The sequence below is a fragment of the Mangifera indica genome, chromosome 11, assembly GCF_011075055.1.
Source record: "Mangifera indica cultivar Alphonso chromosome 11, CATAS_Mindica_2.1, whole genome shotgun sequence".
In the NCBI taxonomy this organism is placed as follows: domain Eukaryota; kingdom Viridiplantae; phylum Streptophyta; class Magnoliopsida; order Sapindales; family Anacardiaceae; genus Mangifera; species Mangifera indica.
The window spans coordinates 12,924,672-12,942,462 of record NC_058147.1 but is presented as its reverse complement, the minus strand read 5'-3'; positions in this window follow the sequence as shown (position 1 = coordinate 12,942,462).

Here is a 17,791-nt window from a genome sequence, read left to right as displayed (position 1 = left end):
CCCCTTGATAAATGTTCCCCCTAATAAATGTTTTCCTTATTTGTAGTGAGATTAATTTGGTTACTTATTGAGCCGTCGTATATTGATGTTACACACTAACTTTTCAAATGCTGATGTTGGTAATGTCTTGGTGAACAGATCTACAGGATTCTCACTAGATCGTATTTATTTGATATCAATCTTTCTTCTTTGTTAGAGCACATGAGTGTAAAAGAATTTTAGTGAGATATATTTGGTTTTGTCTCCTTTAATGTATCCACCTCTTATTTGAACAATATATGTTGTATTGTCTTTATATAATATGGAAGGAGTGTCTGTTGTAGAAAGAATACTACATGTATTCTAGATATGATGGATGATAGACTGTAACCATATGCATTCTCAGCTAGCTTTATGGAGAGCTAGAATCTTTAAATGATTTGAAGATATTGCAATCAAAGTCTATTTGGTAGAGCATCAGGATATCGTTGTGTCATTATAAGTAAAACATATCTTGTATGCGAGCATGCCTTATAAAGGTCAAAAAGATCACTAACATTTGCATATCCAACCAAACTAAGATTTTTAGAGGATTTGACAAAATATAATAATCTCAAATCTCTAGTCCCATATAGTTAACAAAGTATTTGTTTGATTCTATTCTAGTGGCGATAGGTTGGTGCAGAGCTAAATCGGGCCAATAAATTGACTATAAAGGATATATCCAGTCTAGTGCATTAGGCCAAATATAATAAGACTCCAATAACATTAAGATATGATACTTCAGGACTAAGTAAATGGACTCTTTTTCATATCGAGAGGTTGAACAACTATTGGGATACTCAAAGGATAAGTTGTATCTACATTAAAACATTTTAATAATTTTTCAATATACGTTAATCGATGGATAAATATTTCATTTGAATTGTGTTCGATCTGCAGGTCGAGATAATATTTTGTTTTCCCCAAATTCATCATCTCAAATTCTTTTTTCAAATATTTAGTAGTTTTTTAGAGCTTTTAAGAAGTCCCAATTAAATTCATGTCATCAACATAAATTACTATAATGACAAATCTCGATTTTAACCTTTTAATAAATACACATGGGCATATAGAATCATTCACATAGCTCTTTTTTTTTAAATATTCATTGAAGTGATTGTACCACATTCTTCTAGATTGTTTTAATCTGTATAATGATTTTTATAATTTAATTGAGTACACACCTCTTGAATTGATCTTTTTTGCTTCAAGTAATTTATATCCTTCAAAGAGTTTCATTTAAATTTCAGTATCTAAGTTTTCATACAAATAAGCAGTAACTACGTCTATTAGACACATATCTAGTCCTTCAGAGATCGTTAAACTGATTAAATAGTTGAATGTGATTATATCCATCATAGGTGCATATGTTTCATCAATGTCTATACCTGGCCTTTGAGGAAAAGCCTTGGCCTGCAAGTCTGGTTTTTAATCTAAAAATCTCATTTTTTTCATTTATTTTTTTCACAAATACCCACTTATATCCAACAGATTGTACATCTTTAGGTCTTGAAACTACAGGCCTAAAAACTTGATGTTTTGCTAAAGAAGATAATTTTGCTCGAATTGTTTCTTCCCATTTGGGCTAATCATGTCTTTCTTCGCACTCAGCCAGAGTATGTAGTTCAAAATCACCATTATTCATAATTTCAATAGCTACTGCAAATAAGAATATATCATCAATGCTAAAAGTTTCACAATTCCACATCTCTCGTGTATAAGTATAATTTAAAGATATTTTAGTATTATCATTTTCTTATAATCATGTCCTAAGGGTTTCTATAGTACACAGACATAACACAAGCACTATAACCATACCAACAAGTTTCGTCCATATCTCTAAAGAACCTTAAACAGGTATACGTATTGGAAAACATGCATTACAACTTATATACAATCACTTCTAGGTATTATTGCATTATCAAGCCAAAACACATAACATTCACACCATAATCATGCTGATATGATTCTTGGATGTATACACATAAATCAAATAGTCTCTTCCACACCTAATCCACTAAAATCCATCACACACATGTAAGAACATATAACACATTACTGCTCATATGTATGTAAACTCTAATTTCATCAAATCTATACAATCAAGAGGCTAGGCAAGCATATGCTCATTACAATTGCATATTAAATCAAACATATCATATAGATCATCATTGTTATATCTAAACAACCCTAAATCATGTGTGTAATAGTAAAACTCTAAAATTTCATGATCAAACAAGGGAAGTCGCCCCACTTACTTGGATTCTAGTGAAAACACTTTCCTTGCATGGCTATAGTGATTCTGATGATTGATGCTGACTCTTCCGGTGATGAAATTACTCATTCTCTCTCTTAGAATCTTTGCTTTTCATGGTTGTGAATGATAATGTGAGAGAATTAGGGTTATCGCACTTTTATTTTAAATCTAACATGCAATACATGGGCGTATATAGGTCATACACGGTCGTGTATCAAGTTGTATAACTAGAGCAACTTCCTATTTCACCGTGATTACAATCTAATCCAAAAGTTTAAGTTTTTGTTGACCATACACGACCATGTGTGCTTTCATACACTGGTGTGTAACTTTGAAAATTATTAATCACCAAATTTCAAACTAGGGAAAAAGATTAAAATGCCCTTGGGCTTACCTGTGGGTGTTACACCATGGAAGTCCATTTGTCTTTATCTTCTCACGAATCGTCTTCACCAATTTGTCTCTTTAACAAAAAGAGAGAGCACCAAACCATTAATTTAATTTTATTTGCTAAATTCACTTTTGGAATACCTTTTGACATACTTATTTAATTTCAATAAATATGTGATATTACTTATTCATACACATTAAATGAGTGTTTTTAATTTAAAAATTTATTGACACATAACACGTCACTTCAAGATAATTACCGCTAGAAGTATGCTTTTGAAAAGGAGTGTTACAATTTGATCATTAATAGTTGTATAGATAAAAGGTAAGTATTTTCAACCAATTATCTTACAAGTGAGCCTAGTAGTGAGAATTGATATCTCTAGTGAAATTTTTGCCTTAACATTCAATATTAGTGGTTATAAAGAAAGAAAAGAGAGAGAATTGGATGGAAGATGCAAGATTTTTTAAATTATAACTAGTTGTTAAAATTTAATAAATAAAATTACTTAAATATTTACTATTAAAGTTGATGAAAAAAATTAGATAAAAAGTAAAAATTTTATTGTTTTTTCTCTAATTAATTAGTATAGAAACATATTTTTCTTTTAAGTATTACATTGGAAATCCCAATAATTTCTTAGTATATGAACCCATCACTTAGAAAATAATGTGGTAGACCCTTTTCAAATTTTAATTAACGGAAAAAATGGTTCTATGAAGCAAAAGAGAAGGAGCTGCTTCTTATATAAATAGAGTGACAGTATAAGCTATCTTTCAAGTCGTAGTGAGCATAGGTATTATAAATCAAGTAAGATGGATTCAAAATGGTTATGGGTGTACATAGTATTGATGTTGGTGTCATTAGAAGGGTGGTGCAGTGAGGGTTGTTGGGGGCAAGAGAGAGTTGCTCTCTTGAAACTTAAACACTTGCTTTCTTCTGAATTCAACAATCTGGAGAACTGGGTGGAGAATTCTGAGTGCTGTGAATAGGAAAGGGTTGAGTGCAATAATAAAACAGGCAGAGTGATTAAACTTGACCTTGGTGGTTTACGATGTTTGGAATATCTAAACTTTTCTCTGTTCTCTCCCTTCCAACAACTAGAGTCTCTTGACCTAAGTTCGAATGAAAAAATAGTCGAAGTTGTTACAAGTGAAGGTGAGATTCATTCATGGCTCATAAATTTAATAAGTTATACATGTTGGTAGAAATGAAAAATAAAGGAGTCCACAAAAATGTTCAATAAGCTGCGAGTTTTTTTTTTTTCTCTTAGAAGACTAAATTTTAACGTATATATGCAGGTTTTGAAAGGCGATCGGGGTTGAGTAACTTAACGTCTCTCAGTTTAGGCTACAACTTCTTCAATAATAGCTAACTACAAGGATCTGTCAACTTTCAAGGTAATTAAGTTTACATCTCATATTATATTCAAGGTAACCAACTACTATGCGAAATGTTTCTTTTTTTACTAACGAAATTGTTTGACTTATTTCAAATTTCAATAACTTGGAGTTTCTGGATTTAAGTGGTAACTTCCTCAATAATAGCATCTTATCATCAGTTGCTAAGCTGCCATCATTAAAAACTCTTAAATTAGGAAGAAATATACTGAAAGGAGCCATTGATCTTCAAGGTAAGTTTGCTTCTCCCATATTAATTTGCAGATTTATGACAACTAAATTAATGGGTCTAATTCCTTTTACTCTGTTTAAAATCTTCTCAGGATTAAATTATTTGACCAAGTTGGAGGTGTTGGACATGTCCGGAAACGAGATTGACAAATTTGTGTTGTCCAAATTCATGTGTGTAACAGTAAAACTCTAAAATTTCATGATCAAACAAGGGAAGTCGCACCACTTACTTAGATTCTAGTGAAAACACTTTTCGATAGTACATGATACCTCTCACTTTAATTCATAACAAAGTATCAGTCAATTGATGTAAGACAAGGGACAACAATGTAGAGAATTATAACCTAGTGTAATACAGATCCACACTCTAATAGACCCACAACCCACAAAGAGAGGCTTATTAAATACCAGTTTTAGTTAAAGTTTGGCCTCTATATGATGCTCAAAGGTAGAGCTCTTCTTCTAGTTCATAAGATCCTCTTAAGTTCTTTTTCACTAGGGCATCTCACTTGCTCAAGAAAGTTGTTCCATTCATCTATAACCAAAAAACGATTAATCCAATGGGAGAAATTTTCTAAGGAAACCAATGTTGTAAAAAATAATAGGAGCAAAGTATAAACCTAGAAAAATCTTTTGCAAATAAGAAAGGATTGAAACACCATCTTCATTTGGTGATTCTAACTCTTTCAAAGAGAAGAAGACCTCCTCTGTATGGTATGGAGTTAAAACACTAGAAGAAAAGTGATGCTTGAGAAAAGCATGAACTAATAAATTCAACTGCAGCACATAACTAACTAGTGAAGATCTTTTCAGCTTATGATCAAGCTATTCAATGGATTTTTCTCAATAAAATTTTGGTATTAACTGTCTATTCAACGTGTCAAATCTTGCAAAGTGAGATAGTCAAAGGATGGAAATCAATTAATTACCTCAACACTTCTTGTGTAAAGTCCACCAGCAAACTTCTTTAGCTCACTCTTTTTGCCAATGACAACTTTTGCAACCCCCAGTAGTTGTAAAGTCTATTGTATATGGCTTTCCAATGACAACTTTTACAACCCAAAAAGCTCTAATGGATTGATCAAAAAACATCAACCAGATGGCATTTAAGGAAAACCTAATCAGATTCTATTAAGAAGAAAAAACAAAGTCAAATACACCCTCAAAGTTACTTAACTATTAAACATTATAAAGATAACAACAATTAAGAATCAAATCCTATTAAAAATTATGTTACCTTATATCTTTATTTATCTGGCAAGATAAGCTCAGTAGTCTCATTTTCATTTTCCATCTTCATGAAATTAAAAATAAATGAAAGCTATTAATCATATTGCCAACAATTAAATGAAAAATCAATTTAAAGAACATGCAGTTGTGGTAAGTAATTGACTACCTCATCTTGTTTCTTAATATTATAACGTGTTCTCATCCAATCAGCTCTACACATAAACATATTGATTGTTTCTAGCTATAAGGATGATCTATATGTGTTAATCACTCTACTACCCGCACTAAATGTGCTCTTGGAGGCCACTGTTGTAATAGGATTCGTTAAGATATAGATTGCCATTTGTGAAAGTACTTTATACTTATATTGATTGTCCCTCCACCAGTGAAGTACATTAAAGTCACTTGAGTTGACATCATTAGATATCTCAACACAACGTTCTTCAAGATACATTTCTAACTCAGACTTCATGGTTTCTCTTGAGTATGTTTTCTTTTTATGATCTTTCAAACGCAACCAACTACATCCAAGACCATAATTTCTACTCTCAAAATATCGAGAGCTTGATGATTTACCTCTAAATTAAATATTAGAACTTATGATATGTTAAAAAGTTTCAATTAATGACAATGATCTAATGTACTTGATGTACTTGATAGTGCTTATTGGGTCTTTGGCTGATGTTGTGGATGTGCAAATGCAGTAGATGGATTTCCTGATGATAAGATGTCAATGTATTCATTTTATAATTTTTTTAACATTCTTTCGATGTTTTCTGTCTCTACAGAGGCATTTTCTTCACTATATAAAATGGAAAATGCCAAAGTAATCATAAGAAACTTTATCTTGAAATCATCGTAAGCTAAAGTAATCAGTTAGAAACACAATCAATTATAACTTCATTACCATAGATCCATGATGCTAGCAATCACCATAAGAAAAGTCACCTCATCCCAATATTTGTTAAATTTTTCTGATATTGCTTGCACTATCATTGATATAGCATAATCTTCATCAAATTCTCGCTCTTTAAGAATCCCTTTTATCTTAAACACTTTCTGAAAATACCTATTTACAGTTGTATACTGCGACCCAAAAATTAATTTTGTTATGCCATCAAATATTTATAAAAAGTCACAGACAAACTCCAATCTCTCCCACTCTTCCCTTGTCGGGCAATATATATAACTTGACTCAACAAACATAAAATGAAAAAAAACCTCTTTGAACTGCAGTGCTGTCGTTAGCATTTTGTATGTACTATTCCATCATGTAGCACAATCCAAAACTAGTTTCCTCTCTTTTATTCCACACTGTATAGCAATTTTCGCAAATTTTTTTGTCTTGCCTCACTAGCTTTTATAAACTTCACACTCTTTCGAATATTATCTATGATGGGTTTAATTATAGTTAGCCCATTCTGAACTAACAAATTTAAAATATATGCAGTGCACCTAACATGGAAAATTTTTACATCACACAACAAAGGTCTCTACATTTGAAAATCTTCCTTCAATCTTTTAATGCAACTATCATTTGTAGTAGCATTGTCTACTATGACAGTTTCCAAATGAATATTAATGAAATTAGATGTAAAAAAATTATACGTGCATTCCTAAAAACAATTTGCAAAGTTTATTTTACCTTATATTTAATCTCCCAACCCTTTAAACAGTCAAAAATTGCTGCTGTAATGTTTATTCCTCTCCTAGGTGGAGGTAGGTACATAAAATTTTTAATTCATTTATTTAGGGACCACGACTGGTCCACCCAATATGCCATGATTACCATATACTCAATATTTTAATAATCTGACTTCCAAAGATCAATAGTAATACTAATCCTTCTAGTTTCCTCAAAAGTCTTTTTCAACTTCATACGCTTGGCTTGATAAACCTTAATACAATCAGTTTTTACTTGTTTCCTTCCAACTTTTTCATAAAGAGGTTACAGAATGTGGTAAAAATTAATGAAGTTGGGATTCTTAACTATATTAAATGGCACTTCAGATATCATAACCAGGTGAGCCAAGACCTTTCGAATCTGAAACACCAATACCATAATCATTACATTAGTTAAAACAATTAATTTCATAACAGTTTCATAGTAACAATAAACTTTCTTAATTGAACTCAAACTGACCTTGAGATGCTTATAATTCATCTTTGTTTTCACCACAATTGGAGTAGGTAACCCTAAGTTTGAACACTCAAAACCTAAGATAGTTTGTCCCTCCCCCCCCCCCCCCCCCCCCTCTCTCGAACAAAATCTTTCCCTATTGCTTTCTTCGTATCAACACATGGACTCATATGTCATGTCAAATAGGAAGTAGCCTTGGTTTTCAATTGCTCTATCTTCTTCAGATGAAAATGAGACATCAAAATCTTCTATTGCAGCCAAATCGATGTCCACATCATCAATTCCAATTGTTTTAGTAGGTATAGGTGTTTTAATTTGCACTGATTTTCTCTTAATGGATGTACGTGTAGAAGGAACCATCGTGCTAGTTGTAGATGCTTATAATGAAGCTCGACTTGCTCGTGATGGTTTTACTCTTCTTGATGTCAGATTCTACATCACAATCAAAATTAGACGGTTAGTTGTAAATGTAATTAGAATAAATAAAATATATATAGAATATAAAAATTATAATAATGAAGGATAAATAGTAAAAGTATAACTTGGATAGTTAAATGAGTTGTACTAGCATTCTGATAAAAACTTGATTTGAAAAATGGTAGTGCTACATTACTCTTGTTTCTTTTTTCTTTTAATTGTTATCTTTATTCAATTCAAAGGTATTGCCACAAGAAGGCATTAGTGTTGCAACTTGATAAGACAGAGTGAGGAGCTGAGTTTCTTCATGCACCAAAGAAGAGGTTTTCTGATTTTGGTATGTTATATTTCTAGAATATGGTGAAGGCATCATACATGTGATGTTATGATTGAAGTGCACAAGTTTGAATTAGTTGAGATTTTTTATTAAGTGTTTTGTCTTTTACCATTTTTGTGCAATGGAAATTATCGATTGCTTCGGTTTCATGATACAAGAAGTTATATTCCAAGTAGCTCATTATATTTATGATCATTTGAATTTTGCAATTTGTTTTCTTTATTATGTTCTTATGTATTAATATACATCGAATAATCATATATATTCTCTTCACTACAAAGAACCATTTATTTTTATTAAAAACAATGTGCATTTCATTTTTTTTTATGCAACTGCTCTGTATAAGGAAGCTACAAGACAAAATAGATCAAATAACTAGAAAGACTAAGCACATCTCCATCAAAAAGAAATTGAAACAAACCAATTTCAAAATGCAAAGGCATAAAATGAAATCCACAATAGCAAGCCAACAACACAAAAAAACAAGTATGATAAAACCCTCAATTTAGAAACCCTAATTCCAAAGTTATGATTCAATAAATTTAAGCCAAAAATTAACAAATTCAAAGTAAACAAATGGAAAAACACAAACCTAAAATGTCCTTGTGTCCTCATCGTCAAATTCCCGCTCATTGGACAAATAGAAGACACAAGTGTTCCAATGCCAAAATCTTCTATTAGCACGTGACTACACTTGAACTGACGAACTGTTCCATTATAAGGAAAGTTTGGTTGACGGAGAAGAGAAGCCAAAACTAAAGATTTTCTGGAACTAAAAACTCGATACTTGGAGAGAGACTCTACTGAAATAAGTGAAGAAAACTACAAAATTTCATTTTCTTTTCATTTAATAAAAAATGACATCATTTGAGTGTGAGAAAAACACGGCTCATGGGCTACTTGGCTTAAAGTTCAGGCTTAGGCTCAAGCTCAATTTTCTTGGCATATGAAGCTCGAGCTTGTTAATTCTTGGCTTGTGCTCGAACAGGCTCGAATCAAATCCATCCCTACATGCATTTATTCACTTATTATTGTAATTGTTATAAAGGAAATTTTTAAAGTGACACAATCCTTTAGGTATATATTTCAGGTAAGGGTATGTATTTGAAGAAGGGTATTACAATGATGAATTTATATTTGATGTACATGTTAGGGTTAGTGCCCTAGAGCCAATCTCTATAATGATACAACTTCATTAATAAAGGTCATAGTTGTCATTTCTAATGACAATTCAGAGTTTGTAAAGCATATTAATATATACTTAGTCAAATACCCTAAGAATAGTTGAGCCATGATGAAGGGATTAGTGTTGGACGCTTGATTATGAGAATCTTATGTGTACATTAGGTGGTTGTTCTTAAAACATTCGTAACTCTGATATTACCATGACTAAGGGTACGTGTAATAGTGATAGAGTTATTATAGTGTTAAATGACCTCATTAAAAGATGATGATAGTTCTCACGTATCAAAATTGTTTGTTAATGACTTGGTGCAACACATTAGTGCACGTTATAGATGTGTCCACCAAACTGACTTGCCCAGAGGATTCCATATAAATTGTTACTATAGTATCTATGGAAAATATCCTTTTAGTAAACAGAGGTACATGTTATCGAGAGGATTACAAGAAAGGTGGAAAATATACAAGGATTAGTATGGTTTGATACCAATCTAACGTAGTCCGATCAGAGGATTACAAGAAAGGTGGTGATTGACTATATCGAGATTTGTATAAAGGCTATAGTAGATTAATAAAGGATTTTTCATTCTCGAGTATGAGAGTTAGTACCTCAATTAAGGCCTTTTGGTTGATGTTAATGACCAATTAAATCTATGGCTATAGTGGAATTAAGTTGATGCTCGATTCAATATTATCCGATTATTAACAGAAGTTAATCTATGTTATTCGAAGAGGCTGGAATGAGGCACTTAATCTGTACCTCAACCTTGAAGAGATATCGTATGACAAAAGGATTGAATTATATGAGTAAACATATCACTATCTGGTTAAAAGAAGTCATATGTTAACCTCTACTATTCGGGTAGCCATGATGCCTTGTTAGAGGCTAATCTTAATCTATGTTCAGATCGATATTAGCTCAAGAGTCTGACACGAATCCAATCACTGCTAACTTAGTAAAAAGCCTATAAGTCACACATAAAAAGAGTTTATGATCTTTAGATGCGTGAGGATTATCCAAGTTGGATTCAATTCATATTATAGAATGAGAATCTAGAGACTTACTTGGAAAGGTCTATAGACCTGAAATATATTTTAATTTATTTTAGGACCTTAGTGTAATAATCCTAAGTTGCTTGGGTGTATGTGAGATTTTGATAGGATTGAGTTGGATTGACTCAAATCCACGTCACCTAATTTGAATTTTAAATTAAGATTACGATACTATTTTTATCCTATCTTCATTAATATCATAATCTTCTAAATTTGGGTTGAATGCCAAAAATGGTGAAGAAATAATTGGATAATAATGAGCAGATATACGCATTTATCATATTGACTAAGAATACAACTTTCATAAGTTGTATATGCAAAAGTTGAGTTGGAATCTTCCAACGCAAGTCTTATCTACTTGACACATTCATTTGTGTCAGGTGTGCATGGTTATATTGGCTAGGAGATATTTAAGTTCTAGGTGGCAGACGTGTGTAGTGTATATATATATATACATATGCACAAAAAAAAATCCCAATGGCTTTAGAGGGAGATATTCTTCGTTCCTTCTCATACATCAAGTTGTCCTATGCATTTAACAAGCTATGAGCATAATATAGCCTTCATAGTTACTACTTCGTATGGATACCAAGGAGCGGGCCTATGCTTGGTATTGATAGTGACTTCTTCATAATCTGTTTCCATATGTATCGAACAAGCAATGAGCTGCTCACATAGGTATTTTTAACAAACACCTTATATGTATTTTGTATGCTTGTGAATTAATTATACTACGGGGATGATCTAGAAAGGGGTTTTGTAGATTTTTTGTTTGATTAAATTAAATTTTAATTTGCTATTCCATTGTCGAAGACCATAAAATCGTTGTAGTGACATCAGAGCCACCCTTGAGGGATTAATTCACAAAAGACTGTACTTGTGAATTTATTTTATTCGATTGCATAAAATTTTGTTGATATCGGAAATCTATAATTTGTAAATTGTTGTTATAAAAATTGTTGAAGCAATGTTGTGATTGATGCAATGAGAACATAAATTTGTGTTGATTTTATTTAGTTTTTCTCCTTTAGTTTTGTTGGATATTGTCGAATTTAATATGCAGGCTATTAAAAGTTTGGTTGAAGGTTGAATTGGTTTCACGTTGTTGTGTGAAATCATCTTTGATATGTTTTACTACACGTTTCAAAGGTTGCTACTAGCGTGAGTATGGTTTATGTGCCCTAATAATGGCAAGGCTAGACACTCCTTGTGCCAACTATGCCTATATTGTCCCAAGAATGGCATAGTTGTGCATGGTTAGTGTAGGTGGCACTAAGTTGTGCACGTTTCTAGCAACCTACCAACACGCTCGGCTAAGGTGGGAAAAATTTTAATTTAGTCTTGTTTTGATGAATTAGGATTGAATTATAATTTTTCCTAACCTTTGGGGTAGAATACAATAATGTAAACTTTGTGGGACTAAAAAGATTGACACTTGGGTTAAAAAAAATTAAAATTAATAGTTTTTAATTTTGATTACATATATGCATGTTTGTTTATATGCATGGTGTTCAGTATATAGTTGGACGACCTATGTTATGGATGTTTTTATTGGGTTTGTAATTTTAAAATACGACTTGTGTGTCCTGCCTTCTCTTTTTTTTTTGGAGAAATTAAAAGATATCATAAAAGAAAAAATATAGTACAAAATACAAGAAGCATACCCCAAGTAACATCAATGCTCAAAACTAAAGCAAACACTAAGATGTCTTGCCTTCTATCAATTTCTGATATACTTTTTTCCTTACTTAATTCTTCTCGAATGTAAAATTAGAATAAAATTTGTTTTTCTTTATTAAAAAATTGTAACTTGGAAATAAAGAAATGTACCTTTAAAAAATTGAAGATGAAAGACAGTTAAAGATTCGAAGAGCAAGACCTAGGTTGACCAGTCAATTCTTCATGGCTCGGGGAATTGACATTAGTTAAAATTGTATACTGGCATATTTAAATTTACATTGTAGCATGCATGTTAAGTTTTATTTTCAAAATAACCACCTTACATGCTAAACAATTAAAATTGGTGAGATCATAATGAATCCATTAAATATATTAAGTTGAAAATAACCAATGTCTTTCAATACGATGCTTCAAGACAAACCTTTATTCGTTGGAACATTATTCTCTAAAACAAAAGGTATACTTCTCTCAAGCAGAAGACCGAATGATTCATATTGGGTTCGACTTAACTAGTTCACTTAGCTTGTTCGTTAAAGCAAAGGTGAAAGTGTAATAGAGGCAGAAGTAGGGAACTACAATTATCATTGCATAAGACGATATATAGTATCCACCCTATTGTAAACTGAGAGTCACAATTAATATCTCACAATTGATTCATGCTAACTACTGAATTAGATATCATGAATTTTTGTGATTGGTTTGATTGACCTACCTGTTGATTAATTCAAACTTGTTCACCAAAGCGAAAGGGAAAGTTAATGCAATAGGATCTCAGCCCACTAAGAAATCTATCTAGACTTCTCGAGTTCAATTGAGAGGGCTATTGACTTGAATAAAATAGTGGGAGCATTCATTTGACGAAAGACCACATTAAATAAATATAAAATGAAAATATGACTTTATTTTTGTCTTTTGTAGAATGGACTTAATAATCGACCCAACCTTTGAAAAGATATTTGAAAACAAGTTTGGGTTAAATGCTAGATATGTCCACTAGTATCGACGTCTATGGACTATACTAGAAGAAAAAAAATCTTATCTGTTGTATTATAAGATTTACCTAATGTGCCTAAACATGGAGCTAAAATAAGGGAATATGATGCTTTCAAAAAACATGAAAAAATATGTAAGACTTGTATTGAACATTATATTATCTTTGTTGACCCCTGATATGCAAACTAATGGTTTATGTAATAAAGATATAATTGATTGTTTGTAGAAGGTCATGTCTGTTTTGAGCAATATCAAGTGATGAAGAAAATCTTTAATAAGAAAATGGATGATGAAGCAGAGAATGGAATTCACGCGTTTAATATAGTTAAATTGAACGAGAGGGCTAAAACTCTATGTGCACATATGACAAATAACATGGCTTTCAACCTTGTAATCTCATCTCTACCTAAACCCTACACTAAGTTCATTATAGACTTTCTAAAGGATAACAAAGGAGAATCCATGAAATGATTGTTAAGGATGGTAATGTATGTTGACATACATATAAGAATGGCCAAATAGGTTGAAACCAGTTTGAAAAGGGAAAAAGAAATAAGTAAGGCTAAGACCAAACTGAATTCTAAATCTCAGCTAGTACCTAAGGACAAAATAAACCCTTATAATAGTGCAGTTAGCAAGAGTAAGGTAATTTGCTTTTGATGTAGTGAGTCTGGTTACTGGAACAAACACTGCAAAACCTCATCGAATAACAAAAGAAAGAAGACTGAGTCTTTAACTTCAGGTATGATTGAGAATCGAATCTTTTCTCGAAATCTCATCTTATTTAAGATGGGATTTAGGATTCTCACATTTGATTGATATGTAGGAACCAAGACATAGTGGAATCTTGCCAAGAGAAGAGGTGGACCTAAAAGTTAGAAATGCAGCACGTGCAGTCCATAATAGTTATAAATCAACGTATTCACTCTTTTTACATGCAAAATGAAAAGAAATAAAATCTAGTTGTAATATTTTTTCAAAAATAAAAATTCCACAAGAGTTATAATTGTGATTATTTCAACAATTCTTAATCGTATAAATAAATTAGACCATTAATTTTACATATAAAGGACTCAGTCATGACTAGTATTTAGAGTTGCTTGATTTTTGTTAAATAATGAATACTATTTTTGTCTGTTAAGACAAAGATGACTTTGTCAATCTCTTACTAGCTTTAGTAAGAATATTATTCAACTTTTGAATATCGTCTTAATGACAATTATTGAACAATATTATGTCAAATGACACGAAAGACTCAGTCATGGCTAGAATTTTGATTCATTCAATTTTTGTTGAATGATGGATATTGGTTATGTCTTTTAGACAAGTGTGACTACGTCAACCTCTCACTATTTTCAGTGGGAGCATTATTCAACTATTGAATTCCTTCCAAACAACGAGAATTAACAATTGATGTCGAGCACAACAAATTATAAATTTCAACCGATTTATTGAAAATATTAATGAATATGATTTGTAAATCTGAATATCTTGAAGAAATTCAAGGAATTTAAGAATAAAATAGAGAATTTTTAATGCATGAATTTAATTACTTTGGTTAAACTAAGAAGGTGAATACATAAAACAAAAGGTCTAATTTACTACCTAAGGTGTAGTGGGAGTTTTAATACCCGTTAAATGTTCAAAGAAAATACTTTAAATTGTAACCCACATTTATATCTATAGCATATTTTATATGTGTTGTACACATTGGATTGAAGTCCAATGATTTATTTAACAATGGTAGTGAAACTGATGTTAAACAATTAATTTGAGTCATTAGAACTATATGTTAAATAAATTTTCTTGTGTAATATTCAAAAGCAACACTAATGCTAAGCAATTAATTTGAGTTAGATGTTCATGTTTAGAGGTAATATATTGTTTTATTGACATCCTTTGCACGTTTCTGCATTATTAATTCAATAAAAGTGTTGTGCAATTTTATTATATGTGTTAAGTGATGGATTTTAATATTAAGTGAATGCATGCTGACATAATCAAAGCTAGTGACATATTTCTTTAAACGATCATACTTTTAAATGGGACATTATACTAGCCCTTGATCCTTATGCTTCAACCTTAACATTTGCATGACCATTCACCCTTACAAGTGACAGGTGTGTATATGAACCTTTGACTAAAGGCAACCAAACATTTGACTATTGCCTTTAAGTCCTTATACTTGAAATCGCAATAGTCTATCTCTCTATCACATTGTTCATTCTAAACACCATGAACAAGTATGTCCTATATTGTACATATGTTAAAGCATATACGCTAGGACAAATGCACATTTGACTAATAAGGAGTCTTCTTCTTCTTAAAGGATGAACAAGTATCCATGTATGCATGAACGATTGTTCATAGGCGTCTAGAAATTTTGATCCTACTAGTTTTTTTTTTTTTTTGGCCAAACCTTAACAGTATAGTATATTCTAATCATGTAAAACTATATCAGTTTATTTAGGGCTGGATTCAAGCCAAATTGGTTTGAGCTCGAGCTTAAGCCTGAAACAAGCTTAGCTGAAGTGATCTCAAGCCTGAAAGTTCAATATTTTCGAACTTCAACTTTAGGGTGTTCAGCTTATCTTGCTCGCAAGCTTAAAAAATTTGATATAAAATGATGTCGTTTTGACTAATATGTATTAAAACAACGTCGTTTTATAGAAGTTAGATTCAAGCTTAAGCTCGACTCTTTTGAAACAACCCAAGCTCAAGCTCTTTTGAAGCAAGCTTGAAAAGCCTATGCTCATGTTCAATTTAGCTTGAATCTAGCCCTAAGTTCATCCCTAAACATGTTTCTACATAGAATAAATCATCAAGCAAGCCTCCAAATTCCATATCTACAACATCCATTGGTACGTCTCAAGGGAAAAATAGTCTTTATGCATGAGTTTGATTGATGTGTGAATGATTTAATATGGATATAAAGTCAAAGTATAAATTTTGGGGGACACATGGTTGTGTATATGAAGGTTACGCCTATGTATCATTGTTATGTAAGTCAGATAAGGAGATTTCGTGTAAAATTTAAATTGCACGATACACTCCCATGTATGATGTTATGCAAAGTCAACTTAAATAAAGCATGATGGCTATGTTTTAGGGATCTTAATCCCTATCCAAATGTATGACTTTTGTTAGAGAGAGAGAAAGTGTTTGGCTCTAATATTCAAGCCTTACTTTAGCAGTTTTTGGCGACAATTTCTAGCAAAGGAACGGTAGAGATTGTAGTAAGAAGAAGAGTATAATAGTATCTCCATCCTTGGCAGCAAAAATTCCAGTTAAGTGGGGCTCTCATTCCTTTGTTATCGATTATTGACGTATGTAGAACAAGGTTTTTTGTTTGTCAAATTCATGGTTATCAATTGAGAAAACGATTATGAGAGAAGTTATCATGAATATGGCAAAGTTTGTAGTGATCTATGTAAAGGAAAATTTGGTTGATTTCTATAAAAAGATGGTTAGTAACTATGTATATATATGTAATGTTATTGAGATGATGTTATAAAAAATATATGAACCAGAGAATGAGTATTGCCACGATGATTCTTGTTGATTGATTTATGTATGTGTTTAGCTGAATTTCTATTTAATGATTGTTTAGTCATGATACTTGTGATCATTGCTAAAATATGGTGTTAGTATAAGGATGGTTTGTGTGCTAAATCTCATAGAACAATGATAGGATGCGTAGAAACTAGACTAGAGTGTGAAACAAGGTTTGAATTTTGGGTTTGCCATACAATAATGTGGTATTAGACACACACTCATGTACATGCCACCCCAAAGTTAGATCGAGTTTTCTAGTGTTTTGACAATCGTTGGATGTTGTTGATAAATGAATGGTCAATTAGAACACTTGGGCATACTGTTATGTGTGGTGAAATGAAGTGGCATAATTAAGATAAGTTTTAAAAAGAAAAGTGCATTAGAGATCTTAAGGGCACATACCTATGCAACCAGAGCATACCCTTGTGGGTATAAGAAAAATCCCACACAAGGAAAGGCTACAAAGAGGATGGTCATATGCGAGCAAATAAAGGGATACAACCTTTTGTATAAAAAGCCACACCGAAGAAAGACAAGAGAAAAGGGAACTAGGCCAAAGATCTATAAGTCATCTCGAGATACAATATAGAAATCCCAAGTACGTAGTAGTACCCTACGTGCGTGTGAGATAAAACTTTGGTAAAACATAAGTTATACTTTAGGTGGAAGTGAGAATGAGCCTAGTCGAGTTAAGGCTCGAGATCATGCATACTAAACTTCATAGGATCATTATGAAGAGGTACCATGAGGACACATTCCCTACATTATCCATAATAGGACACCTTACCCACAATAGGGTACTTGCTCGCAATAAAGTCCAGTTGAGATATAGTTTTGGGGTAGTAGAATAGAGAGATAGTTCATACAACCAAGGTGCCAAATCCTTGTATTCGATTTGATCCAA